Below are 25,211 nucleotides of genomic sequence, written 5' to 3' on the forward strand. Positions count from 1 at the left end.
AAGAAGAAGGGACCGGTTGGTACGACATGTTCTGAGGCATCAAAGGATCACAAATTTAGCATTGTAGGGCAGCGTGGAGGGTAAAAATCTTAAAGGGAGACCAAGAGATGAATACACTAAGAGTAGCATGGAGAGGTGCATCAAACCAGTCTCAGGACTGAAGACAACAACAACAACAACGACGACGACGATTGCCTTTAATACTACATCTTACATGTACCTGATTTTATACCTACGTGTCGATGATCTATCTGTGTGCTTAAAATATGTGTAAAGTTGACAGGGTGTCACGCCAACTGTGTTTTAATTAAACGAAGGTGGCTATATGGGTGTGTGCTGCTGATCAAAAAAGTGGCTGAGCTTGTGTGGGGCAATATGAGGATCTTTGCGATTTTAATTGTGCTGCATTAAAAACCCACGACGAAATAAACAACCTAAACGAATTTAACATTAAGAGTAGGTAACATACAAAATTATACTATGTACAAAGTAATACCTACAGGGATGTAAAACTACGATTTTTTTAAAAAAAAACCTGTAACGAAATAACTTATATCCTGTTCCTACGCCATTCTAACATTAAGAGCAGGTTATATAAGAAATTATAATATGTTCCGTAACTGTTTAACGAGTGCATAATTCCATGCTCGCTAGTACAGTCGTTGAACTGCCATAGCGCTGTACTCAAAACAATAATAATATCTGTAATACTTTTACGCGCCGAAATGGCTACCAGTAGCCTGTAAACAGTCGTTTGCTGCTGTGTTTTAGTGCAAAAGTAATTAGTGATGGTGGTACACACATGTGTATGTACAGACTGTGCTGTTTACGATATACAGACATGTGTGCTCGCACAACTTAGCATAATGTGCATAACAGCAAATGACAATGTATATAAAGTTGATATGGCTTAAAGCCGAAATATATAAATAAATGTGGTTACATAGATGCATTTTTCAAGTTGTGTAATCCGCAAAATGTCAGAATGCACAACGATGTTTGTAAAATATTTTATAAACTTTTAAACTTTTGTATATCAGTTACTCTTGATAATGGCCCAAGGCTGAAACTGCAATAGTGGAAATAAAAAGTTTAAGTCACTGGTGTAAACATGATGTTTTTTAAAAAATAAATTTTGTGTGATTCGTGTTCCAGCCACCATAAAATTCGTTTCCTAAGCCACTGCCTTGTCTTTGGACACACACCTTATTGAGTTTGGGGAAATCTGCAGTAGCACAATCCATATTCTGAACAGCTCTTACCTTACTTTTTATTGCAAGCAACTTGAGTTGTCCATTTGATTATAATTAGTGTTTTGTCTCATTACCATTCAGTTCACAAGCTGGTCATATAAAGATAACTCGTTTTGTCTTCTCTGTGCAGTCTTCTACATAATTATAAACTCCCCCCAATGGTAGCATCATTTTCTGTGAATCCAGTCTACCTTTTGATAAAACGTTGCTCTCTGTTAACTACTTGTGTATTCTGTCCAATAATTACAGTTAATAAAAATCAGTTGTACCCAGAGTTGATTTAAATTGCAAGAACCTTTGAATTGTCCTACAACTTTTCACTGGTTATATAAATATCACTGCTGCACATGTAAGTGTGTTTTCCTCACTGTAATGGTGTTATTGTGCAGTGGCCAAACTCAGTGCTTAGGTTAATGTAACGAGCATTACACACACATCCTGTTTGTTTATAGATCTGTTTATTGACTAGAGAAATCTGTTTTGATTTATCAGAGTACTAAAAGTTTGATATGTGTTGTTTCATGATTGTTTGGCTAATGATTTTGCAATATCAGACTTAATAAGTAGCAACACTGAATAGCAACGTCATAGTATAACACAAATGAATGTAGGCTACACGAATAACTTAGGTTTTATCTTTGATGGTACTCAAATTACATACAATTCTTGCCCAAAACATGTTGCAATGCACAGGACTCTCTCATAAAAACAGAACTTAACCAGTACAGCTGGAAATGTTCCCACAAGAAACAACACAATACAGAAGCTCTAGGGATTGACACGGTGTACGTCAGTGACAACTCTCCACAAGTTTTCGATGTGCAAGTGTGTGTGTGGTGTATAGCACAGCAGAGAATGGCGCACCAGTACGGCTCAACAGGTGTCATGTTAGTAAACTAGATACTAAACATAACAATGAGAATTTTCACAGGCTAGATTAAACCCATCCCTACTGACTGGCTGTCAATACTTACCAATATTTCTTCCCTGTAACTAAGGCCTTCGTCTGTTAATACAAGAATATCAAAAGCGAGCCGCTCCTAACCGTCCATGAAGACGTTGCTAGTACATCCTAAACAAAACTGAAGTCCCGCCATACAATCAGGTTAGCTAACTGTTTGCACTCTACGAATTTTAACCCTTAGCGCTCGACCGGCGGGGCACCACCGACCGCGTAAACATCGCACGAGACTAGAATGTCAGCCGTCGCCCATCACGAACGTCAGTTCACTCCAATTCGTGTGTTGGGCCTCTCACTGCCGTATGTCTTTTAATAAAGTGTTCTGGCATTTATCAAAAACGATGTATTTACGAGGAAACGCCTTTGTCGAACGCATGCCGTTGTTTTTTTTTTTTTTTTCTTCACGTTTCTACTACACTCCAAAGGCTGTGTTGGGAACCATAATAACAGAATGACGAATTTTCTTGAAAATTCTGAAGCAGTATTGGAGATCCCAGAATGAGATTTTCACTCTGCAGCGGAGTGTGCGCTGATATGAAACTTCCTGGCAGATTAAAACTGTGTGCCCGACCGAGACTCGAACTCGGGATCTTTGCCTTTCGCGGGCAAGTGCTCTACCATCTGAGCTACCGAAGCACGACTCATACCCGGTACTCACAACTTTACTTCTGCCAGTATCTCGTTTCCTACATTCCAAACTCTACAGAAGCTCTCCTGCGAACCTTGCAGGAAGTTTCAGTATTGGAGATACTGGATGAAAGTGTGAGTGAGTGATTTGAGCGATGACAGCAGCAACAAAACAGTGGCAGTAGTCAACAGCTTTATTCTGTACAATCTGGATGCTACTTCCAACGAGGAACCCATTTTGAGCCACAAGAGAGACTGAGTGACATTGAAAGGTCTCTGTTGGATTCCTTTCACGTTAATTTTTTTAAAACTGTTGTCATTGGCGGCATACATTCCACTTCTAAATTTACTTTGGTGTTTCTGACTATCTGGGAGGATACTGAGCAGTGGAACGTGCTACTTTTACATATAATCAAGAACGATCTGTCACACTACTACACTTTAAAACACAGTTTATATGTGATTCATGTCACACAGTCTCATACAGAATCTACATCCGCTTTCTTTTATATACTGTATATGATAAGATACAGGAATGTATGCGGTGAATGACAACAATTTTTAAAAAATTGACATGAAAGGAATCCAATAGAGACCTTTCAACATTTTTGAAAGCTCTGGTTGGAAATGTACGGAACACAAGCGGAAGACAGTGGAGAAGACCATCTACTTTCGAAGACAATAAGAGGCTATCAAAGCAGCTACACTTCATTTATTCCAATGAAAAAGGAAGAGTCAAGATTGTGCTGTTTGCAGTAACAGGGAGGTTAAAGCTGGTAGAAGGGAAGTTATTTAAATGTAACAAATGTCTCAGAAAACCCAGGTATCCATCTGGGTGAATGCTCCTAAAAGTACCACACCTTGAAGAAATATACGGCCTAAGCAACGAAATAAATTAAATGAAAGACAAAACATGATTTCTTCAGTATTATAAAGTATGTGTAATTTATTTTATTGTTCAGTTTAAAGTTATCCTTGGCACAGTTTCATTATAAGTTACAGAGATTGTATTCAGTGCAAATATTACGAGTGCAGTGGATACAGGGAGAAAAAATAGAGTGAGAAGGATTAGCATGCAGAGGAAGTGGGCAGGTGTTTGGAGCAACAGAATGCCAGCAACTATTATTAGCCATATTAACTTGACTAATAAACATATCGGCTTTGACTTGCCATGTACAACCTGAAAAACTGCCTACTGAATGGGTACAAACTTTGGCAGAATTGCGGATTTACTGCTTACTGTCTGTGGGGTAACTGCCCACAACCCAATATGACTGTGGGGCAGGACACCAAACCATACTGCTCAAGAGTACCAAAAACAAGACTTTCAAGGCGACATGGTACACCTGCTCAAATCATCCCTAGATGTGATAGAGTACATTTAACAGTTAAATATAAGTATACAGTTTAAAGCTATAATTAATATTTTACCTAAACTTGTTTCTCTTTCATCACCGAAATATTCCTATGTTTATTGTATTTAGCCTTATGTGTGTACATGCTACACAGTACATAAACGATTAGGTTTATGATATTCAACCCTACTTGCCAATGCACATAAATGATATCTTAAATGTAGTGTGTTAAGACACATATTACATTTGATGTTATACAACTTATAAATGTTCAATGTTCATTGTGTTACAACAATAGTCTAAACATTGCCAAGTTAGTGTTTTCACTTCTACCAAATTAAACCATTCTAAAATCATAAATAAAACTCACTGCTAAGATATAGTGTATGGCACCTATGATCATTTATTTAATTTGTACATTTCGATGAAACTTATGGGCTATAGCTCTAAATTTACTCAAAAATTCCATACATGTTTTACATTTATATAATGAATGCGAGTGAAGGTAATGAGACTCCAATTTTGTATAGTGAGGTGCATTTTAATATGCTATTTTATACATCTGAACAGAATTTCCTTCTCTTTATTGCTAACATGGTATCCTAAGTTTAGCTCTTTTACACAAGTCTTAAAAACATGCTTGTGCTGTTGTCCTTCTTATGTCAATCGCAACCAAGGTAGGCAGACATTTAAGGCCACACCAGCATACCTGCCTCAGCCCAGTACAATAGGCAGCATTCAGTCATCTGAGGCTGAATATTCCTGTTTCCCGTCAATCTAGCGCAGATAAGTTTCTGTAAGTCTTTCCTACATGGAAACCACTCCACTCACCTCACTGAGCCTCTTCTAGCTCTACTGAGTGTTCACAGTTAAGTAGCACTGTATGTATATCCTATTGTTGGAAATTCACAGCCTTCTCGAAGCCAAAAGTAGGTGTTCACATTGGTAAATTCTCTTACAGAACAAACTATCCAACAGACGACTATAACATTGTCCTGCACTTTGACTTTAAAACTGGGTTAACTTCCCCTTTCTTAGGACAATATCAGATGGAGTTCTGTCACCTCACAGTGTTACAAGATGAACCAAAACCAAGCAAAGTGGTTTGTTTGTGAAGTACTTTGAAGGAAATTAGCGCTTGTTTCTTTGGTCCCACAACCATTCCTTTGCTTTAGGGACTCAAAGAACAGTTAATGCAGAATGATATCAACAATTTATTTTTCACAGGTCGTCGATGAAGTAAAAGAAAACAAACTAAAATGTGTTGCCGTGATCCATCATGATAACGCCAGCTGTTACACAGCATATCAAAAACATTTATTTGATGACAAAAAGTATCGACTTAATGTCCCATTGTCTGAATTCTTCTGCTTTATATCCTGAAGACTTCATTTTGTTTTCTAATGTCAAACAAAAAATGAGTGGACAGCCAGTTTCATCACTTCAATCAGCTACTGACTCCTTCCAAAACCATATTTATGAGATACCAACATCAGAATGGAAAGAAATATTTCCAGGTCTGGTTAAAATGCATGTTCTTTAAAGGTAATCATTGCTTTTCAAATTATCTTCCTCTTGAATTGTCAAAAAATGCAATTTTTCCCTTTTTCATATGATGCAGGCATAGGAACAAAAAGCAGTACTAATCCTCTTCTCATAAGCACGGCTAACAAAGTAGGTCTTCATGCAGACATCACCAGATTTTTCAAATAAAATGAATGATCACTAAACTCTGACAAGGTTCAGTATTTACAATTCAGTACTTCTTGTAGTATGTCATAAGCCACATGAACAATCTACTCAGGGGAGGAAATTCAGGAAGTATATAGTGCTAAGCTTTTGGGACAATTGAGGTATCACAACCTAATTAAAAAAATTCATACCCTGGAATTAATCAAGTGTCTTAGATTAGCTTCATTTGTGGTATGTATGATGGGCAGTACATGTGACTAAAAAAATTAAAAAACTAAAAAATTATTTCATTTCCATATATCCAGTAAATAATGTCTCTCAGAGTCATTTTAGGAACTCAACTAACAGATTAGATTAGTTTAATACTTGTTCCATAGATCATGAATACGACACTCCGTAATGATGTGGAATGTGTCAGGTTAATAAAAGATGTTTGTACAAGATATTACATTATACAAAATATTGCATGACACTAATGTTTAAGTAGTTGTTTTTTTCTTCCCCCTTAATTTATATCTAAAAATTAAGGCCAATGAGTAGAAGGAGTTGTCATCTAGAAATTCTTTTAATTTATTTTTAAATATTAGTTGGCTGTCTGTCAGGCTTTTGATGCTGTTTGGTAGGTGACCAAAGACTTTCGTGGCAGCATAATTTACCCCTTTCTGTGCCAAAGTCAGATTTAACCCTGCATAGTGAAGATCATCCTTTCTCCTGGTGGTATAGCTATGCACACTGCTATTATTTTTGAACTGGGTTGGATTATTAACAACAAATTTCATAAGTGAATATATATACTGTGAGGATCCCTAGATCCTTAAATAGATGTTGGCAGGATGACCGTGGGTGGGCTCCAGCAATTATTCCGATTACATGATTTTGAGCAATGAATACTTTTCTACTCAATGATGAATTGCCCCACAATATGATGCCATACGGAAGCAGTGAATGAAAGTAGGCATAGTAAGCTAATTTACTGAGATTCTTATCACCAAAATTTGCAATAACCCTAATAGCATAAGTAGCTGAACTCAGACGATTCAGCAGACCATCAATGTGTTGCTTCCAGTTTAACCTCTCATCAATAGACACACCTAAAAATTTTGAAAATTCTACCTTAGCTACAGACTTCTGTTCAAAAGTCAATATTTATTAATAGACTTGTGTAATTTACTGCACGGAACTGTATATACTGTGTTTTATCAAAATTTAAAGAGAGTCTGTTTGCTGAGAACCCCTTAATAATTTTGTGAAAAACATCATTTACAATGACATCACTTAGTTCTTAGTTTTTGGATATTATTACAATACTGTATCATCAGCAAAAAGAACTAACTTTGCATCTTCATCAATGTGTAATGGTAAGTCATTAATGTATGTCAAGAACAGTAAATGACCTAAGACCGAACCCTGTGGGACCCCATACTTGATAGCCCCCAGTTTGAGGAATCAGTTGTTGTTTTAACATTACATGAACCACTTATTTCAACTTTCTGCATTCTTTCAGTTAAGTATGAATTAAACCAATTGTGCACTGCCCCCTCAAACAATAATGATTTAGCTTATCTAAAAGAATTCCATGATTTACACAATCAAAGTCCTTTGAGAGATCACAAAAAATACGAATGGGTGATGTCCAGTTATTCAGAGCATTTAATATTTGATCAGTGAAAGCGTATAAAGCATTTTCTGTTGAAAAGCCTTTCTGAAAACCAAACTGACATTTTGTTAGTAGTTTATTTTTACAAATATGGGAGGCTACTCTTGAATACATTATTTTCTCAAAAATTTTTGATAGAGCAGTCAGAAGAGAGATTGGGCGGTAGTTGTTGACATCCGACAAGGACAGTATTTTAAAAAATCTGAAATATGTTATTAGGGTTGCATATGGTGCTAACTGTAGAATGGCGTGCAAAACATTTTAAATATTTGAGACATATTAAAAAACTAATTACAATTTTAATTTTTGGAAAGAATTTTATTTTTTTATCTACATCGATGTTTTCTATTTCTAAATACTCCTTACTGGCAATTAGACATTTTTACCAGCTCTTTTCTCAATCTATGAAGCACTTCTAGAAGCTTGAAAAGAAAACTATACTCATCAGAAGAACTGCAATGGAAAATAATAAGCTACAAGGTCCAGTCTGCTTGTATACCTAGATGAGAAAATTTTATTTTCAGATGAATCCAGCATTTTGATTACAGGGTTAGGCCAAAAGAACTATCTGTCATCAGTAAACACATCATTAATGCAACTAACAATCTGTTTTGGAATACTTTAAACTTAATAATAATAAAAATTGAAGAAATGATAGCTGTGAATTTTTGATATACCCCACCAAAAGAAACAAATGACTAGACATTGAAAATGAATAACAAATGTTTAAAAATGACTCATGATATGGAATTCCTGGGAATATATCTGCAGTGTGATCTAAACTGGAACACATATTCAAGTTATTACAGCTAAACTATCACCAAACTGTTCCATGCTACAGATACTAACTACAAGCTGTAATAGAGAAACCGTAGTAAAAACATACCATGCACATTTCCACCTGGCAACCTGACCTGCAGTATATTCCTAGGAAATGCAGCCTATAGTTGAACTTCATTCAAAACCCAAACACAAGCTATTAGAACCTCTTGCGACAAAAAGTGGCAAGATTTGAGCTGTCATCTTTTCTCTACAGTAAAGACACTCAAAATTTCATAACTATTTGAAACAAGAGACTTCCTTTAAAAGAGAATACTTAGGAACCTTCAGTGTGTGGCTGAAACCAAACCCTGTGCACCATCATAGAACAAGAAACTGCACTTTTATGTCTCCCATGCCAGAACATACATCTGTCACAAAATTGTTCTTCATGTGACAACAACATTATACACTGAAGAGCCAAAGAAACTGGTACCTCTACCCAATATCGTGTAGGGCCTCCACGAGCATGCAGAACGGCCGCAGAATGACGTGATTTGGACTCAGCTAGTGTCTAAAGTATTGCTGGAGGGTACTGGTGCCATGAATCTTGCAGGGCTGTCCACAAATCCGTAAGAGTACGAGGGGGTGGAGATCTCTTGTGAACAGCACGCTGCAAGGCATCTCAGATATGATCAGTAATGTTCATGTCTGGTGAGTTTGATGACCAGCAGAAGTGTTTAAGCTCAGAAGAATGTTCCTGGAGCCACTCTGAAGCAATTCTGGACATATGGGGTGTCACATTATCCTGCTGCAATTGACCAAGTCTGTCGGAATGCACAATGGATATGAATGGATGCAGGTGATCAGACAGGATGCTTAAGTACGTGCCACCTGTCAGAGTCGTATCTAGACATATCAGGGATCTCATATCACACCAACTGCGCATGCCCCACACCAGTACAGAGCCACCTCTAGCTTGAATAATCCCCAGCTAACATGCAAGGTCTAGGTATTCATGAGGTTGCCTCCATACTTATACACGTCCACCCATTAGATATAATCTGAAACGAGACTCGTCCCACCAGGCAACATGTTTCCATTCTTCAACATTCCAATATCTGTACTGATGGGCCCAGGAGAGGGGTGAAGCTTTGTGTTGTGCAGTCATCATGGATACATGAGTGGGCCTTTGGCTCTGAAAGCCTATATCGATAATGTTTCATTGAATGGATCACATGCTGACACTTGTTGATGGCCTAGCAATGAAATTTGCAGCTATTTGCACAAGGGTTGTACTTCTGTCACGTTGAAAGATTCTCTTCAGTCGTCGTTGCCCCGTTCTTGCAGGATCTTTTTCTGGCTGCAGCGATTTCGGAGATTTGATGTTTTACCGGATACCTGATATTCACAGTACACTCGTGAAATGGTCATATGCGAAAATCCACATTTCATCACTACCTTGGAGATGCTGTGTCTCACCGCTTGTACCCCGATGATAACACCATGTTCAAACCCACCTAAATCTTTATAACCTACCATTGTAGCAGCAGTAACCGATCTAACAACTGCGCCAGGCACTTGTTGTCTTATATATGCGTTGCTGATCTCAGCACCGTATTCTGCCTGTTTACAAATCTCTGTATTTGAATACGCAAGCCTATAGCATCTTCTTTGACGCTTCACTGTATAACCATCTTCCTAACAACATCATATTCATGAAGAAAGAAAAGCTGTTAAAAAGCTGAAGTTATTTCCTATGTAGCACAGTTTCCACATGGTAATGAATTTTTCATCAAATGAAGTGGAATATTATGGGGTAAAATTATTACTCATAATATAGTAATCATCTATTTGATACATTACATTAATTACACACATAAAAAATTACATGTACATTGTTATTGGTAGTTATGCTCCCATTTTCTTAAAAAATGAGTACGAATGCAACTGTTTGAGACTAGGTGAGAAAAGCATCAGATGCATGATTACAACTAGTTAAATAAACTGACAGAGAATGTTAAGTATTTTCTGGTCAAAGTGGATTAGTTTTTGAGAAAATTATAGTAATTTCAATTGAATAACTGTTTTGACTCTAATGAAGACCATTATCAAACAAAATACTAAAATTATTGTTTTAGATTAGTTTACAATTAATAGCTCCATCTACATCTGTAGATCACCTCTAACAGTTATTTATCATAGCTGAAAGAATTAGGTCGTGGATGGAAAAAGGTGGCCTCCTTGTGTTCTGCAACAGCATTGTAGGCCTACATCAAGATGGCTGAAATCAATGTTTTAATCTGTGTTCATTACATAAAACCATTAATTTTCGTCTATAACATAAGTTCAAACTGTATAACATGTTGCAAGCACTCTAAAGTCTGATCTGTGGAATACTGTGGACCTAACTAAATTTGACATCCATAACATAATCTAAAATACTGCTGCAATGAAATCGATTTATCAGCCAGATAAGGTGATTTATTTATTTACTTAAGCAAGTTGTGTAAGTCAACAATTTGGAACGGTAGTCGATCAAAAACCCATTTCAGTGTATTTTATGTGTGTGGTCTGGCCACACGAAGAGTCAAACAGTGCACAGTAATTGTTTGCCTGCTGTTGTGTGTTGTGGGCATTCTCAGTGGAATAAGTTTGATATTGTTTTAAATAAGTTTGATATTATTTTCCCATATTGTCAATTTCTGAAATATGCTTGATATTGGTACTGAACTGGGCGTCCCAAATAGTTGCACTGGGCGTTCCAAATAGTGATGTTAATATGGTGAGCAATTGTCGTTTTGTCAAAAGGAGTAGGCCAGTGACATGGTCTGTGAAGAATGTGAAGTCTCTGGCTTCTAATTGTGGATGAAAGTACTTGATTGTCTCATTAACTGCGAGAAGTTCTCGATCATACACACTACAGTCTTGCTGCGATGGTGACAGCTTATGTGAACAGAAAGCGAGTGGCTGCCATGTGCAATCTTGAAATTGTTGCAACGTTGCACTGGTAGCAGCCTGACCCACGTCAACCACCCACGCAAAGTGTGCATCCAGTTCAGGATGTGCCAGTAGTGTGACATTTGCTATGTTCCGCTTTGCTCCTTCAAAGGCAGAGCTCATAGTGTCTGTCCACTGAAGAGGAGGACTTCCTTCGGTTTTTGTAATAGCAAGTTCTGAAGTCATTGGTCCCTGTAATCCAAGTGAAAGTGGTGACAGCAAAAATTCAACACTTAACAGTGTTTCATCATGCAGTCTCCAGAACGGCTTGTACTTTTTCTAGCAATGGTAGTGAGGTTGAAGAGCAAATTTGGTGACCTAGAACGTTAAATATCAATTGGCCAAACATACGCTTAGCAGTGTTCGGAAACAATCCGTGCTATTCTAAGCATTTAAAGTTTTCAATTACGTGTTACTGGTGCTGTCCCACAGCGGCTCGAGAGACAAGGACGTCGCCTAATAGGCTGCAGTACGTTTGCCATGGATGTGCAGCGTTACACAGCCCGAATGTCATAAAAATACTCTCAAATAAACCACATGGCGCGATGATGGCTGTTTTAGGGGTGTTCTCTTCTACCATCGGAATTTGAGTGATGACCTTGACACACTCAAGTTCACTAAAAATGATTGCACCCCTTAAAGCGCAATTGAAATCCCACAACAGGGGTACCACTGTTCTAGCATTAAATGCATGTTCTAGCATTAAATGCTCGACAGTCACAACACAGGCGCCATGCACTGCGCTTCTTAGGCTCACGGTGGAGTGGCTACGACCATGACCTACTTGATGGGTGAATGATGCCTTCCTTAGCATTGAATGAAATTCTGCTTTCATAACGACCAGGCAGTAGCTAACTAAACTACAAGAGATAGGCGGGCCATCGGTAATCTTAATACGGTGAACAGTGCTGTTTGGTACCTCTTTAAGAGTTCCCTGATGCCATGTCACGGCTGGAAACTGTCACAGTAGATCTGCGTACTCACCACTTGCCACTTGCACAATTTGGCGGTGTGCACTGGTGCATTGCGCCAAAACCCCATAGCTGTCAGGATAGTGATACTCTCGACAAGTGTTGCATTGTCCACAAATGGCGGAAGGTGACAGTATGCCAGGAAGTCGACTACAGTTGTCGATTCTGTGACATCAGCAATCGTAAAGTCCCATGAGAAGGCATGGCTCAGTCCTAAATCTAATTCATTCCACTGTGTGTTGTGTGTTGATACCAAAGAACCGTGTGCCGCAGACAAGCAGAAAAAAAGTTGGTGGTCAATCGTCATGTAACAAGTTAGGTGGAATATACACAAATTTGATCCAGTGTTCATCAAGAATTTCCGACTTGACTTTCAATCACTGATGAATAAGTGCTGCGACTGTGCTCAGCAATCGGATGCTCCTATGCACGACTGCCACTGTCATTTGGGTAGGTGAAAGGTCAGGCGCAGTTGTGGTCCTGATCCTCAAACTTCCTTAGATACTAACAAATGGACTACTGTTCTGCACCAGGTGTCGGAGAGTTTGTTGGAGAACGGCTACTTGTCCTCTTGTGTTAGTGACCACTGTCACTGCTGGAGTTACAACGAGACACGATTCGCTGATATGTTTTGTTAACACATCGACAATGACTGCATGAGAATAACAGTCCACTGAAGCTGATACACTGTTACAAGGCGCTGTTACTGCACTGATATGAAGAGGCGTCATGACATCACGTTTTCTGTCAGCTATATCTGTAATTACTTCTAAAAGCATCTCAGTTTGGTATCCTCTGATAGCTTGGACTTGTACTGGTAGGCAACTACTCCACACAGCACACAGCAAGTCGTCTGGTACAGTGCCAGTATCAATATTACTTCTAAAATGTTTCAGGTGCTGCAATGGTTTCCGGTCGCCAAAGTCTTCCTGTGTCAAAACTTGGCATATGTGCTTTTCCTGTGAGGTTTTCGTAGTAGTTAGTCGCAGATGGCGCCGTTATCACATCCTCAACCTCTGCAGTGAAATGTTGATCGAATTGGCTCACCACTAATGTGAACTTCGTGGAATCTCTAGATATTTCAACATAATGAAAGGTTTCCTATAATTACACCAACCATATTGCAGCGTTGTGCAGCCGAAAGGCGACAATCCCATGGTAAGTCAGGACACTAAAAGTATTGTCGCAGCTAGTAGGTCTGTCATTTTGCGATATTAGTTTTATGGAAGTTCTTGTCTTTTGCGTGTTGTTTATTAAGGTTGATCATGTTAGGGTCAATAGATTTAGAAAGGCTGGATATGGGGGCATCCGAACAACTTAACTTTGCATGTCGCAATATTCATCCAAGCTGGTACGCAAAATGTAATTCTAACGCTCCTTGGAAAATATTTTTATTTAACACAACAAAGAAGAGCTGATTAAGAGACGGTGTACATGTGAGTAAAACCGTCTCTTTCAAAAATAATTCGTAACTACGCTCTCTTAAGTCCAAGAAAGAAAGAACTTGTCGATTCTGATACCCATCGTCTCTGGTGGCACGTGCATAAACACTTTGACAGCTGGGATGAAAAGAAACGTACACAAAACAAATTCAGTGGACACTAGTTTTGATCTACAGTAAACTAAACTCTATCCTAATAGGCTTTAGAAGGCCCAGCAGTAGTGATCTTTTCCCTTGCAGCAATGCGACCTGTTCGCTCAGGTTCCCGACCTTCAGAAATAGTGGTACATTCGAAAAAAGCTGGCCGGCGTGGCCGTGCGGTTCTAGGCGATGCAGTCTGGAACCGAGCTACCGCTACGGTCGCAGGTTCGAATCCTGCCTCGGTCATGGATGTGTATGATGTCCTTAGGTTAGTTAGGTTTAATTAGTTCTAAGTTCTAGGCGACTGATGACCTCAGAAGTTAAGTCGCATAGTGCTCAGAGCCATTTGAACCATTCGAAAAAAAAAAAACAGCTAAATATTTATGAGAATCAAGATTATAAATACGACTGCTACTTGAGTCACTCACAGAAATTTCAGTTGTCACTTAGGTTCCTGCCAAACAACATCCTTGGAAATCTCGACATTTTGGAATAAACAGCATCATTTACATTAGCTACTAAGACAATCACAGATAACACTTATTAACAGGCCACGTACATCATTTGCACCGTAAACTCAGGACATTACACATTACATTACTTGTCAAAGCTGACAGGCCGAATCTACAGACATCTTATTATGAATGATAAGCCTGGTAAAAGAGCAAGAAAAAAGTGTTTGTTTTGTCAACAACTCACCTTACTTCTCGTCAGTGTCTCCTTTGAGAAATGCGCATTTGGTCCAACGGTCATACGTTTTTTCATTCCATTGGGAAAGTAGGTTCTGTAAAGCTCTGCATAATACTCTTCAACTGATGAAAATTTCTTCTCAGCAAGCCAATGTTTCAAGTTAGAGAACAGGAGGAAGGCACTTGGGGCTAAGTCTAATGAATAGCGCGGGTGAGGAACCATTTCGGTGCCCAATTCATGTACTTTCACCATTGTTATACTTGATGTATGGGATGGCGTATTATCCTGGTGAAAGTGCTCTTTTATGCATGCCAACCGTGGACGTTTTTTCAGCCAAAGCAAGTTTTAAACGATTCAGCAATGAAGGATAATACCGACAGTTATGATTCTGCCTTTCCGCAAGAAATCTATGAGAATTATTCCTTGGAAATCCCTAAAAAGAAAAACAATAGTCTTCAACTTATCATCTGACAAAATAGTCTTTGCCGCCGTCTTCTGTACACTTTCATTAGTCTTTGTTCATTGTTGTAACTGCTGTTTTGACTCTCGTGTGTAATGATGGATCTAGGTTTCATCAATAGTCACAAATCGGTGCAAAAAGTCTCGCGGATTGCGTTTAAATATTGGTGGATGCAGTGCTGAAATATAGTGCCAGATGAGCTTTCGGACGGCTGTGAGCAATTGTGGCACTAACATCACACACAGTTTCTTCATAGCTAGTTCTCTGTGCAGGATATTATGCACTCACTCAGCTGAGATGCCTATAGTCGCGCATTCTCACGAATTTTTTTTCGGCCGTCTTGCATTACCGTTTCAGGAATTTTGTCAATGACCTCCTTTGCGGTGACCTCCATTGGATGGCTGGATTGCATTTCACCTTTGATGTTTGCCCAATCATGTTTAAAATCACTAAGTCAAAGGTAAATAGTCTTCAGTGATGGTGCAGAGATCACGTGGATTTCATCCAGTTCCATTTCGATTTGTGCGATAGTCCAACCCTTCAAAAGAAAATGTTTAATAACAATATGAAACTCGGTTTTCTCCATTTTCAATTGTAGCTGACACACTGACCAGACAGCTGTCAACAATGAACTGCACTCTGTATATTTTTTAAATTCTTTGTATGATACTTGGAATATATATATATATATATATATATATATATATATATATATATATATATATATATATATATATATATATATATATATAGGGTGTTTCAGAAATGACCGGTATATTTGCAACGGCAATACAAACTAAACGAGCAGCGATAGAAATACACCGTTTGTTGCAATATGCTTGGGTCAACAGTATATTTTCAGGCAGACAAACTTTAGAAATTACAGTAGTTACAATTGTCAACAACAGATGGCGCTGCGGTCTGGGAAACTCTATAGTACGATATTTTCCACATATCCACCGTGCGTAGCAATAATATGGCGTAGTCTGTGAATGAAATTACCCGAAACCTTTGACAACGTGTCTGGCGGAATGGCTTCACATGCAGATGAGACGTACTGCTTCACAGAAAGAAGTCACAGGGGTTCATGTCTGACGAATAGGGAGGCCAATCCACGCCGCCTCCTGTATGTTTCGGATAGCCTAAAGCAATCACACGATCATCGAAATATTCATTCAGGAAATTAAAGATGTTGGCCGTGCAATGTGGCCGGGCACCATCTTGCATAAAGCACGAGGTGTTCGCAGTGTCGTCTAAGGCAGTTTGTACCGCCACAAATTCACGAAGAATGTCCAGATAGCGTGATGCAGTAATCGTTTCGGATCTGAAAAATGGGCCAATGATTCCTTTGGAAGAAATGGCAGCCCAGACCAGTACTTTTTGAGGATGCAGGGACGATGGGACTGCAACATAGGGCTTTTCGGTTCCCCATATGCGCCATTTCTGTTTATTGACGAAGCCGTCCAAGTAAAAATAAGCTTCGTCAGTAAACCAAATGCTGCCCACATGCATAATGCCGTCATCAATCCTGTGCACTATATCGTTAGCGAATGTCTCTCGTGCAGCAATGGTAGCGGCGCTGAGGGGTTGCCGCGTTTGAATTTTGTATGGGTAGAGGTGTAAACTCTGGCGCATGAGACGATACGTGGACGTTGGCGTCATTTGGACCGCAGCTGCAACACGGCGAACGGAAACCCGAGGCCGCTGTTGCATGACCTGCTGCACTAGGTGCCCGTTGCCCTCTGTGGTTGCCGTACGCGGTCGCCCTACCTTTCCAGCACGTTCATCCGTCACGTTCCCAATCCGTTGAAATTTTGCAAACAGATCCTTTATTGTATCGCTTTTCAGTCCTTTGGTTACATTAAACCGTTGAAAACGTGGTATTGTTGCAACAACACTGTGTTCTAGGCGGTGGAATTCCAACACCAGAAATATCCTCTGTTCTAAGGAATAAACCATGTTGTCCACAGCGCACTTTCACGTTGTGAACAGCACACGCTTACAGCAGAAATACGACGTACAGAATGGCGCACCCACAGACTGCGTTGTCTTCCATATCTTTCACATTACTTGCAGCGCCATCTGTTGTTGAAAATTGTAACTACTGTAATTTCGAAAGTTTGTCCGCCTGAAAATGTACTGTTGTCCCAAGCATATTGCAACAAACGGTGTATTTCTATCGCTGCTCGTTTAGTTTTTATTGCCGTTTCAAATATACCAGTCATTTTTGAAACACCCTGTATATATATATCTGTGTGTGTGTATTGAAGACCAGGCTAATTAGAATAATTCATTAACTGTTAATATCTCAAACCATACTACAGCTATGTATGAAGGACAACTGAGAATTTCAATAGACTCTTCTGTTATACTACATGAGCATCATAAAATTACCTCTATGAACTGAAGCAAATGTGTGGAAAATTCATAAGTTTAACGCATAATCACTTAAGAAAAGATTCATGTACTGAATTTATGGCTCCAGAACATTATTTTAAGGTTATATGTAATGTTTCATTCCAATTCCTTCGGCGAAAGTCGTCTAGACAGCATAGCAGAAAATGTTCATGTAAAGACACTACAGGCATGACAGAATTCTGCACTTACATTTGTGTTTTATCTTCAACTATAGTCATGACTATATGCTGTAATTTTAGCAGAGTCCAGAATGAAACCATAATATTGTAAAGCCAGGTTAAATGGAAGACATAAATGTACACAAATAAACAGTTTGTTTAACTACCATACAGCAACATCCATGCAGTAGGCCTTAATGTAACATTGCTACATTTCAACCCTCCAGTCTCTAATACTGGTGGCCTTTAGTGTAGTTACCTTCCCCACTGTTATCTTTTTTCTCTCTCTATGTTAGAGCATGCTGGTTTCGTGTGTGCCAAGGCATCTGATATACATGCTGCTTACCCGCTTCTAGTATTTGTTTGATAAGTTGGTTATCATATTAAGATTTCATAGTGGATAACGTGGGGGAGGGCTCAAGCAACCAAGTGGGCAAGTAACTAATTGCCACAGTTCTAACATGATCTGTATTCACTTCTTTGTTAATTTTAATTCCTGCCATATTATCATGACTTCAATTTAGTACTAACATTGTTCTCTACACAGGATTGGGGTGTTACGATCAGTCACTGAACCCATGAAATGAAATTCATATGACATTTTTATTATTTACCCAGAACTTTAAAAATGTTATAACCTTTTTTTAACTCACTACTTAAGTGATCTCATAATTGTAATTAAGAAAGCAAAGACGAATAAATTCTATCTTATCTAGCACTGAAGACGCCCATATTATCAGAAATCTAGTCAACACTCTCTCACTTAGAAAGTGCTTATAGTATCGGAAATCTGGTCTCCTTTATAATATTGTGCATTGGGAAAGGGGAGGGATCTATGTTGCTGCATCTGTAGTCCATCTGCTTGGACAGTTATTGAAATTCGTATCCCATGTCATTACTTGGACGAATCATTATGAATTAATGAACTGCACTTCGGTTCCTCAATGATCACACTCTTCATTACTTCTCAGCAACGTTCCCTTAGTCAAAATTATAGAAAAGATCCTTGGTGGGAAAGTGGGGGAATAAAGCAAACACAAACATCTTTCATACACAAAAAAAAAAAAATTTTTTTAAATATAAAACATCCTATAAAATGTGGCACACACAAATCAACAATTTACGGCACATTCAAAGCACCATCACCTTAACTATTTTCAAGAATGAACTGCTAGCTCGCTGGCGATGCAATTTGACATCATGTTGGTGTTCGACACCAATGGCAATTTTTTTTTATATTCAACCCACTGTTCATTCTTGTTTCCTGTCTATACAATTATTCACACACACAACCTATTATTTACCATTTAATTAGAATGTGGAGCTTCGTCTAGGTTGCTGCTTGCAAATGGGGATAGTCATGAATCAAAAGATCTGTGCACAAAATTTTTGAATTTGCCAAAAACTTAAGTCACATGCTTAGAGCCTTAAGTAACTCACACAAAACACATGCATATCCTAGCAGTTTTCAAATGGAAATCGTCTAAATTTCTTATCAGCAGTTATGACCATATATGTTAAGCTAACTAGGTGGGGTGCAGCCTCATTTTACTGTAGCAAGACCAGTAAGAAATTTATAATTGCAAAACGCTACTGCTTAAAGTGGAAATATATGATTTTTTTATACTTTTGGTGCTCTCATGTGCTGAAGGCACCAACTGATTGTATTACTACAAATGGATGACGTGAGCCCCCATGCTTACCCCTGGAAAAGAAACCCTAACTGAAAATTTTAATTTTACAGGCAAAACTTCTCAAAAAATGAATGGTCGTAATGACTTGCCAACTACTTCCAACCTGAAAAAGAGCGGATTAATAACAATATAATAAATTATACCTCATCCAACAAAGAATCTGGCGGCAAAGATGGAGAGCCATTTAACCTGGCTTTGTGATATTATGGTTTCATTCTGGACTCTGCTAAAATTACAACATATAGTCATGACTATAGTTGAAGATAAAACACAAATGTAAGTGCAGAATTCTGTCATGTATGTAGTGTCTTCACAAGAATATTTCCTGCAATGCTGTCCAGACATCTTTCACCAAAGGAACTGGAATAACGCATTATATAGAACCTTAAAATAATGTTTTGAAGCTATAAATTTAGTACCTGAATCTTTTCTTAAGTGATTATGCGTTAATCATATGAATTTTCCACACATTTGCTTCAGTTCATAGAGGTAATTCTGTGATGCTCATGTAGTATAACAGAAGAGTCTACTGAAAAATCTCAGTTCAACAGCTTCCCCCAAAGTGTCCCTATCATGGCGGCCTTCACCGGTCGTTCTCTTCTGCCCTGGAGGGGAGGGGAACCTGTTAGCAACCCTGAACTACTCCTGGCAAACAGGTACATCATTGCTGCCTTTACCCAAATTTATGTTGGCACTAACCGACTTACAGAGTACCACATATCTGCCTTACTACTACCAGCAGGCGAACTCTTAATAGAAACTCAAAGTTAATTAACCCAAGGCAACGTAGAGGGATTAAGGAAAGGAAGTGCATTTATGTAACAGGTGTGCCATTTCTTCTTTTGAGTTCTAACACTTCTTAAATTTGCCTAAGTGATGAAAGTATCTCAAACATCTATAGTATTCAATATAATGTGATGGAACAAGCTAATAATAATGAGATGGAACAAGCTGTTCCCTCTCACTGTCAAGATTCATACTGCCCTTCTTTGTATACATTCAATATCCCCTGCTAGATTCATCTGGTATGGGGCTGTACATTTTAGTAGTTTTCCAGAATGGGCACATGAGTATTTTGTAAATAATCCCCCTTTGTAAACTGACTGTATTTCTATAATATCCTACTAATGAATTATAGTCTAGCAACTTATTTGCCTGTATCTGTATAACCTGTATTACACTAAATCATTTCATCACGTAGTGCTTAGATAAAATGTATATCCTTAACTTCCTTGCTTCCACATCCCAGGAAAACTATGCCACACGATCTGTGAAATACAAGAAGCTAATGTAGTCTTCTTCATGCCGGATGCTACAGAACACAATCTATTACATCAGAAATATTCATTATCTCCATGAACATCTGAAAACCAGTGTACATTAATGTGCAGTTGTCCAATTTCTCTGTAAATACATTGTTACATTTAGTCAAATTCTGTACATATAAAGTCAAACTTTTGTTGTTAGTAATATATGACTATTACTACAAATTGCAGAATTATTTTATATATATATATATATATATATATATATATATAATTCTGCAAAACAAAGATTACAAGACTTACCAAGCGGGAAAGCGTCGGTAGATAGGCACAATGAATAAAACACACACACACAGAATTTCGAGCTTTCGCAACCGGCGGCTGCTTCGTCAGGAAAGAGGGAAGGAAAAGGAAAGATGAAAGGATGTGGGTTTTAAGGGAGAGGATAAGGAGTCATTCCAATCCCGGGAGCGGAAAGACTTACCTTAGGGGGAAAAAAGGATAGGTATATACTCGCGTACACACACATACACACATATCCATCCATACATACACAGACATAAGCGTATGTATGTATGTTCACATCCTATTTCAATGCAGACACTATGAGAAAGGCAGAGTCCAATTTTTACAGGAGCTTTGGAGACTTGGTTACTGAAAGCTGCTTTACACTATTCCAATTCTTAGAGGTACGATCATGGAGCATATTACTATGGCCAGGTTTATAGAACAAGAAGACATCAAAATCTAAAATGAATGATGGCCTCTGAACTTAATACATGAACTGAATTAAATGATTTAATACAAACGAGTAATAAGGTGTCTACTGTATCTAGTAATTTAAGTGAATAAATATAAATTTTCAGTCTGAAGATCAATTTACGAATCTGTGCCATCAAATGTATGTGTGATGTAGGTCAAATGTTATCTTGGTACATTTGCAAATCCTTTTAATCTTTGATGCATAAAATTATGAATGCTACAGCCATAAAAAATTAGAAATATACGTAAATCTAGGGTTTTTCCTAAATCACTTCAGGCAAAAGCCGGGATGCTTCCTTTAACGAGGCCACGGATAATTACCTGTTTCTGCTCATTAACCACTTGTGCATATTCCTGTTCTGTATGCGTCATGTGAAGGTGAGATATCCTATAGTCCTATGGTTGTGAGAGATACTTGAAGAAATACTTTGTGTCTTGAACAATGTGATTGATAGCATCTCACACAATATACTCATTAATAAGCTCAAGTGTTATGGTAGTGAAGATGCGGTCCTAGTTACTCTTCAATCCTATCTAGAAAACCGAAGACAAATAACATCAGTCCATGGAGCAACCTCCCAAGAGGAAAGATTGAAGTATGGTGTACCCAATGTATCCATCATAGGACGTCTCCTGTTCCTTATCTATGTCAATAATTTAGGTTGTATCTACGACATTCTATGGTTTGCTGATACCACACTCTTTGTCTAAGGGAAAACAGCTGAACAATCTCTGCTGACAACAGATGTTCTTTTTGAAAACATTAAGGAGTGGTTCATCGAAAATAAAATGAATCAAGGAAAAACACATGCAATCTCAATCTATGTCAGTTGCCAGGATAATATGGAAACCGTCAAACTACTAGGCTTCGTGATAGACAGCAAACTGACAATGAAGAACCACATAGAGTATGTGTGTTCCAAACTATCTCGTGTTATATACCTGCAAAGAAAACTAAAAGGAGTATTAACTAATCAGTACCTATTAACAGTTTATTGTGCACTCTTTCATAGCCATATTAATTATGGTCTGTTGTTATGGGGACATACTGCAAGTTGTAAGCAGTTGTTAATGCTCGAAAAAAAGCTGTCAGGATAATTACAGCAAGTAAAAAACAGGAGCACTGCAGACCTATATTTACCTGGTTGGGGATAATGACATTACTCAGCCAATGTGTGTTTCTATGCCTCAGCAGTGTAAAGGAAAACCGATGTGATTTCAGCATGAGGCATGACATTCGTAATCACGACACCCGCAACAAGAGAAGCATTGAAGTACCAAGTTGTCGACTGACTGGAATGCAAGACAGTTTTCCAGTGGTAGCCCTAAAAATGTTCAATGCACTGGACCGAGAAGTGCAGTCTCTGCCGCTAGGACATGAGAGAATAGCCATTATATTCTACTGGAGAATTTTTCAATATTGACCTAAGTGAATGGACGAAATAATATTGTCTTAATATGTTATATCTGCCCTTATTATGAATACTTTTCTGTAAGGTGCATAAAATTGTAACTAAATCTTACATCTGTAACTCTGGCGCAGTCTGTCCAGTCACGGTTGGTAGACGACGCAGACCTAGTAATTAAAAAATAACAATAAATTAACACTATTAACTTAGGTTGTTAAGACTACAATTACTAAACTGTAATCTTTTACTATATTGCACAAAAACAGACGTGTGCGGTACCATAGATAAAACAGTACGAAGAACTGCAAGTATTTAACCGTATATTTAACGCACTTCAAAGGAATACTCGGATAAATGTTTGAATAAAAAGCATCAGGCCCAAATAAATATGAAGAATTATAGAACTAACAAAAGCATCCTTTGTAGCACATTGTTTTCAATGCTTATTTTGCAAATTAATGCTGAGATTGTGCTGCATCATGTAACTTCTAATTTTATTGTTTGCGCATCATTTATGGAGCTATTAAACAATTGAGCTGCGTAGAGTTTCGATAAGTGACAAATCCAGCGGAAAGATCTTTGAAGTCGAAGGCGGGAATACGTTCAAGCGGGAGGGTTTGAGTGTAAGAATGTAAGTACATATTGCTTGCGGTTATGAAAAGTGCGTTATTGCGTGACATTTCATTCCGTGTAGTCGTAAGTTCATTAGTTTCGTGTTTATAGATAACAGTTCGTTTCAACTGACATCACATACTTCGTAAAATTGTGAGATCGGATAAAAATTACAAATTGCTAGTTTTCGTGTAAAATCAAGTTTCGTGGGTTCTCTGAAACACTAAGTTTTAAATTAAATAACTCATTAATATTGATGTTAATTGATATACAAAACGCGAACAGGCAATGGAAAAAAAATGTCAATGCCTAACATAACACTTGTTCGCGCTTAGGGCCCACCAAATGCCACAGAACATACAGTAAAACCAAAGTTGGTTCTCAATCTTTGTTTATTATTATTATGTCAGGTTTTTTCATGAAAGAAAGGGAGCCAACAGTTATTGCATCTGATATAGGTGCAGACAGAGAATTTAAAATAATGCATAGCGGAACTATGAAGCAGAGTTAAAGTGTAATCGTGCAAATCACAAACATATTTATAATTTGGTTACATAAAAGTCAAAATTAACACACTGACAGTAGGCCTAAACTCCTAGTCTACAAACACTTTGTTACAGAATTTGCCACGCATCTTTGAGTTATAAACGGCATATAAAAAAACGGTGCTCAAATTTCCATAGTATAACAGTGGTCACTCGATTGCCAAGCCTGCAGCATGGAGAAGGTTACATTTGTTCAGTTTGGAATTTTTTGTACTCTTAGCAATTAATATAGCACTGTGTAAATATTCAATTCATTAGAACAGCTCAGTGAGAAACGTATCAGCAAACCATATTATTAGCAGGCATCCAATTAAGAGGATTTTGCTCCTAAGTGGTACTTAAATACAAGAATTACAGTTGTTAAATAAAATTTTGCACAATTTTAATTTACTTTTAAAGATACATGTCCATTTCTGTGGTTCTTGTATCACTGTTTGATATTGTGGTTTTATTGTATTTGTAAATTTTGTCATATTTTTGAATTTAGTTTATAGCAATTAGCAAGGTAAATGCTACCCAGGAAGTTCTCAGAGGGGCAGAAATCCTAACATGCTAATGATTGAGACACTCAAACCATATTGAATAAAACATTAGATGCTGCTTTGACAACTCGCAACCACATTATCGCCTTGGGCTATGATAGAGGTCAGCACTCATAAGATTTTGTACTCACATCCATTGTCTTTGCCAACTAAAAATCAAAGTATCACATTCAAACCCAACTTAGAATTTAGGCTACACTATGACAACCTACATTCCAAAAACTAACACACACTAAAAATTTTAGTGTTCTGTTCTCTTACTGTCTGTGTACACATGACACCACATGCCTATTTATCATTGTTATAATACGAAGCCAACATCTGGCATTGGCAGGTTCTGTTGACACCACATCTATGGGTATTTAGTATATGATGCACGCAATAGCTAGCTGATCGTTTTCAGAGGAGAGTTGATATAGGCTATTAATGTCATGTTGTAGAACCCCAAAAAAGGGGTCCAGTATTCAGGAACACACATTTCAAATAAATTGCCAAAAACCATTAAAAACATGGTTTCAGATAAAGCACAGTTTAAACAGAGTTTGAACTACTTTTTGATAGGCAACTGTTACTTATAAATGAATATATTAACAGGGACTGTTAGACCAGCTTAAATAAAAATGTGTGTTAGATTTCAGTTTTGAAAGCACTTGGTTACAACAATCTACAGTAGGTATTTTGTGTATGATAAATTTATGAAAAGTGCATCAGCAAGTTTCATTCTGACAGTGTTAATTCTGTAAATATTAGCAGTTCCAACTCACTGTAATGTAGTCACTTATTTTGACAATCAGGGTAG

General features: G+C 37.9%; 1 protein-coding gene and 1 long non-coding RNA gene across 3 annotated transcripts in view; one reads left to right on the forward strand and one right to left on the reverse strand.

The window, feature by feature from the left end:
* Nucleotides 1-23,053, reverse strand: part of LOC126323876 (uncharacterized) — a 45,802-nt gene extending 22,749 nt beyond the window's left edge. The window contains exons 1-2 of the long non-coding RNA XR_007559742.1: nt 22,993-23,053; nt 22,829-22,880 (exon numbers count right to left, since the gene is read on the reverse strand). This is a non-coding gene — a long non-coding RNA (uncharacterized LOC126323876). The remainder of the gene's footprint in view (nt 1-22,828; nt 22,881-22,992) is intronic.
* An 89-nt stretch (nt 23,054-23,142) lies between these two features.
* The window catches only part of LOC126323887 (nipped-B-like protein A), a 486,440-nt gene continuing 484,371 nt past the window's right edge, over nt 23,143-25,211 (forward strand). For both annotated transcript variants that reach the window (XM_049994805.1, XM_049994812.1), the window contains exon 1: nt 23,143-23,344. The gene's annotated coding sequence lies outside the window, so the exon portion shown is untranslated. The remainder of the gene's footprint in view (nt 23,345-25,211) is intronic.

Source organism: Schistocerca gregaria, chromosome 2 (assembly GCF_023897955.1).
Source record: "Schistocerca gregaria isolate iqSchGreg1 chromosome 2, iqSchGreg1.2, whole genome shotgun sequence".
NCBI lineage: Eukaryota > Metazoa > Arthropoda > Insecta > Orthoptera > Acrididae > Schistocerca > Schistocerca gregaria.